General features: G+C 36.7%; 1 pseudogene; it reads left to right on the top strand.

Moving 5' to 3' along the window:
* The first annotated feature begins 1628 nt into the window (after positions 1-1628).
* LOC124076334 (voltage-dependent anion-selective channel protein 1-like) lies at positions 1629-2478 on the top strand (annotated as a pseudogene).
* The last annotated feature ends 3099 nt before the right edge of the window (positions 2479-5577 follow it).

Here is a 5577-nt window from a genome sequence, read left to right as displayed (position 1 = left end):
AGGTAGTAGACACATTAGGAGGTGGTGCTTTGTTAGAGGAGGTGGGTCACTGGTGGCAAGTCCTTGAAGGATATATCTTGTCTTCAGCATTTTCCCCTCTGTCTTTGCTTCCTGGCCATCATAAAGTAAATAGCTTCTTCCACACACTCACACTGCCATAATATTCTTTCTCTTCTTAGGCTCAAAGTAACAGACTATGTTAAAGTGGACTATGGACTGAGGCCTCTGAAACTGTCAACCAAAATAAATCTTTCCTCCCTTAAATTGATTTTTCTCAGTAATGAAAAGGTGACTAACCCAATAAGAGTTTCTTGAACACAAACACTACAATACCCTGTCAGTCTATCTCATAACCAAGATAGTGACTATGTGACTAACAGACAGGTAGCCTATATAACATGGATCTGCTGGACAAAGGGATAATTCACGTCCCTTTTTTTATGGGGTCTTCATTATGTAGACATAATTAATCAAATCATTGTCCATAGGTGGTCAACTCAAACTTTAGCCCCACAGGTTTGGGGGTGGGGCTGAAATTTTTAACTCTTTAATCATGTCTTGGTATATCTAGTGACCAGCTACCATGCTAAAGCTCTCTATGTTACTTTATTCATGAGCTGCCAGCCACCAATCATCTCATTAGCATACAAGAAACTGGAGATGTCAAGGGTTTCAGGAACTGCACTTCAAGAAATACTGATGAAGATCAAATATAAGTTTGCAGTACCATATGTCTTATATCCTTAACAATTTTTGACTGCTTCATCTATCAATTTATGATAGAGATGTTTTAAAAATCTCCTGTTGTGAATGTGGATTTTTGTCGAATTTGCCTTGAGGCTATGTTGTCAGTTGCACTGAAGTTGAGATCTAATATCTTTTTGGTAGAATTTTCATTTCATTTTATTATTGCTAGCTATTTCTCTTTATTGAATTTTGCTTCAAATTCTAATTTGACTTATATGAATATAGCCTAAGCATCTTTTTATGGTTAGTGTTTGCATGGCACATATTTTTATTACTTTATTTCTAACATCTTTATAAGCTTTTTAATGTATCCTTATATAGTTGAATTTTTAAATATTCCATTCTTTTAATAAAAGAATATAATGTGCTGGGCACACACCTCAAATTCCAGCAACTTAGGAGGCTAAGGCAGGAGGATAGCAGGTTTGAGGCTAGCCTCAGCAGTTTAGTGAGGCTTTATGCAACTTGACTATACTGTCTCAAAAAAAAAATTACGAAGCAATGGGGATATGACTCAGTGGTAAAGCACCCCTGGATTCAATCCTGAGTGCAAAAAAGCATATTTCATTTACTTTGATTACAAATGTATTTGGACTTATTTTGTGTTTTCTATTAACTAGTTATTCTTTGTTACTTTATTCATGCCTTCTGATCAGTAGATAAAATTTTCCACTTGATTTAGAAGGTATTATTATATTTTTATTTCTTTATTAGTTATCCTCAAGTTTTAAAATATATATTCTTCTTTAAGTTTTCTAACAAAGGATAGAATCATTCAATATTTTCCTCTCAGTTCCTCCTGGCCTCATCCCTAGAGGGAGGCACCCACCCCTTCCTGTAGCCACCCCTCCCCTAAAGTTCCAGCAGCCTCTGAGCAGAAAATGGCTGTGCCTCCAAAGTATGGCAATCTTTGCAAATTTGTCAGGGACATCTTAACCAAGGGCTATGGCTTTGGCTTAATAAATCTCGATTTGAAAACAAAATCTGAGAATGTATTGGAATTTACAAGCTCAGGCTCAGCCAACACACAGACCACCAAAGTGACAGACACCTTGGAAACCAAGTGCAGGTGGACTGAATATGGCATGCTGTTTACAGAGAAGTGGAATACTCACAATCTACTGGGCACCGAGATCACCATGGAAGATCAGCTTGCACAATGACTGAAGCTGACCTTCGATTCATCCTTCTCACCTAACACTGGGGGGAAAATGCTAAAATCAAGACAAGGTACACGTGGGAGCACATCAACCTGGGCTGCCCCGTGAACTTTGACATTGCTGGGCCTTCAATCTTGGGCACTCTGGTGCTGGGTTATGAGGGCTGGCTGACTGGCTACCAGATGAATTTTGAGATTGCAAAGTCCTAAGTGACCCAGAGCAACTTTGCAGTTGGCTAAAAGACTGATAAATTCCAGCTTCACATTAATGTGAACAGTGGGACAGTGGCTCCATTTATCAGAGGTGAACAGGAAGTTGGAGACTGCTATCATTCTCACCTGGACAGCAGGAAACAGTAACACTCAGTATTGGAATAACAGCAAAGTATCAGATTGACCTTGATACCTGCTTCTCCACCAAAGTGAACAACTGCAGTCTGATTGGTTTAGAATACACTCAGACCCTAAAGCCAGTTATCAAACTAATGCTGTCAGCTCTGCTGTTTGGCAAGAATGTCAATGATAGTGGCTATAATTTTGGTGTAAGAAAAAGGAATTTCAAGCAAAAATGAATATTGTACAATTATTAATTTTAAACTATTTTGCAGTATATCTATTTAGTGTACCTTTTAATGTTGTATATCAGGGATGCAAGAATTTCTAAAATTCATGTTAGAACTCAGGGTTTAAGAGTATTCAGCTTTAAGGTGTTACAATTTCAGAGGTACAGAAGAAACCAAGTCCAAATAAAAGGTCCTTTCAGCTGTAGACTTGTTTGTGAGCCACTTGGTGGCCCCTGTAAAGATTTCTTTTTTCTAATCTAGAAATGGCTTCAAATAGAAGCCAGGTTTCTTTTTTTTTTAATCTAGAAATGGCTGCAAATAGAAGCTGATAATGCATATGCACTTTGTAAATCTTTATTGAGTAAATGAATGGAACTGTGACTTCCTGAGGATCAACCCTTGGTTTCTTAATCCTAATCGATGAGCAGTTCATTGCTTGGTGGTATATACAGACTTATCTGAAAGGGAGTTTTTTAAACACATCTTCACGACCTTTTTCCACCCTAGCCCATCAACTCATTTACACCAAAAGTAGTTTGCAGGGTCTGTTCACTATTTCTTTAGTGCATTTTGGGATGGAGAGGGTGGATATGATGAAGCCAATAATTCGGGACTTAATTCCTTTTCATGCTGGGGTTTTCTTGCCCTTGCACCAGTGTCTGAAATAGTTTCCAGGAGCTCCAGCTATAGGCTGGGAAGAGTCTGCATGATTGTAATCATATGGTGACAACACTAGGAATCTAAATTGGGCTTCTACTGTATTCTCACCACTCAATTTACTTTTTAGCAATTTAATAGGTACATTTTAGAGTCTTCCATTTGGTATGGAATTAGATCCTCCCCTTCAAATGCTGTAGTTAACATCACCTAAAATAAAACTTGAGTAAAATATTGAAACCTCAAAAAAATAATTATTCGACATTTTATTCTTTTCTCAACCATGACAATGGTTAGACTGTTTTAACATTCCAATGAATACACTTTCTCTGCTTTTGATTTTGTTAAATGTTTTCATTTTACACCCATTTTAAATACAAAAGTAGTTATGGTTATTTTAAATTCATAGTTCATTAAGCTTACTCATATAATTTATCATAGGTGGTACAGTTTATTTCTACTAGAAAACATATAATGTCATCTCTTTTATGCCACTAATAGTCACTGATGATCCTCATCTACATCCATTAATTTAAAAGGTATTGTTACCACTAAATAGGGAAGAGAGGTGGGAGGGGAAAAGAGGGAGAAGGGGAGTTGCACGGAAGATGGAAGGAGAACCTCATTGTTATACAGAATACATATATGATGTTGTGATGAGAAAAAGAAAAAAAAGTGTGTCACATTAGATTGGATAGAGAGAAAGGATGGGAGAGGAGGGGAGGAATAGGGGGGATAGGAAGGGCAGCAGAATACAATAGACAATATGATTGATATATGTACATTCCATGTATGCATTATATGTCAAAATACATTCTACTGTCATCTATGACTAAAAAAAAATAAAAATAATTCATATGGTAAAAAAGAGGTATTGTGAAATGATGTTTATTTTTATCATTTCTTTTTCACTTATTACTTGGAATGCTTCTATATACAGATACTTGTACTTGTCAACTATTCATTTACCCTCAGGTATAGTTCATGTAAGATGGTATAATTAAGCCAGGCATGGTGGGACACTCCTATAATCCCAGAGACTCGGGAGGCTGAGACAGGAGGATTGCAAGTTCCAGGCCAGCCTCAACAACTTAGCGAGGCCCTAAGCAAATTAGCAAGAAGCTTTCTCAAAATAAAAATAAAAAGGGATAGAACTCAGTGGTTAATTTCCCTTGGTTTAATCTTCAGCACTTAAAAAAAAAGAAAAGAAAAGAAAGAAAGAAAAAGAAAGGAAGACATAATTAACTCCTGATCTCCCTCTTCATTTGTCAATTCAAAATAGTAAATTGGTTCTCTAGCATTCTCCAGTGATAACTAAAGAATAGGTTTTTTAAAGTATTTTTTTTTAGTTTTAGAGGGACACACAATATCTTTGTTTATTAATTTATTTTTTATGTGGTGCTGAGGATTGAACCAGTGCCTCACACATGCTAGGCAAGCACTCTGCCACTGAGCTACTGCCCCAGCCTCAACCAAAGAATAGTTTTAAGTATCCTTATGAAGTTATATTTTAAATCCATTGCATGTTTTTATTCTTTGTGATAATCAGACCAATACAAGTTTGGTCTGTGGGATCCTATTCACACTGGTTCCTGAGTACTAAAGACACAACCATAATGTTCTTTGACAATTTTTTAAAATTTTGTGATATTACACGATGTTTGGGCTTATTTCATATATTTCGTGCCCACGGGCTCTATTCCTTCTGATGGGAAATTAGGGAACACAATCTTAGCTCTAAAGTTACGTATTACTTCAGGGTTGTTTTTTTTTCTTTTTTTATTGGTTATTCAAAACATTACAAAGCTCTTGACATATCATATTTCATACATTAGATTCAAGTGGGTTATGAACTCCCATTTTTACCCCAAATACAGACTGCAGAATCACATGGGTTACACATCCACATTTTTACATAATGCCATATTAGTAACTGTTGTATTCTGCTACCTTTCCTATCCTCTACTATCCCCCCTCCCCTCCCCTCCCATCTTCTCTCCCTACCCCATCTACTGTAATTCATTTCTCATATTGTTTTTTTCCCATTCCCCTCACAACCTCTTATATGTAATTTTGTGTAACAATGAGGGTCTCCTTCCATTTCCATGCAATTTCCCTTTTCTCTCCCTTTCCCTCCAACCTCATGTCTCTGTTTAATGTTAATCTTTGCCTCCTGCTCATCCTCCCTGCTCTGTTCTTAGTTGCTCTCATTATATCAAGGAAGACATTTGGCATTTGTTTTTTAGGGATTGGCTAGCTTCACTTAGCATAATCTGCTCTAATGCCATCCATTTCCCTGCAAATTCCATGATTTTGTCATTTTTTAGTGCAGAGTAATACTCCATTGTGTATAAATGCCACATTTTTTTTATCCATTCATCTATTGAAGGGAATCTGGGTTGGTTCCACAGTCTAGCTATTGTGAATTGTGCTGCTATGAACATTGATGTG

This window comes from Marmota monax, unplaced genomic scaffold, assembly GCF_021218885.2.
Source record: "Marmota monax isolate L192 unplaced genomic scaffold, Marmota_monax_Labrador192_F-V1.1 WCK01_AAM20220418_F8-fsc00225, whole genome shotgun sequence".
NCBI classification, from domain to species: Eukaryota; Metazoa; Chordata; class Mammalia; order Rodentia; family Sciuridae; genus Marmota; species Marmota monax.
Note: the sequence above shows the minus strand (reverse complement) of the source record. Positions and strands in the feature narration are given on the sequence as shown.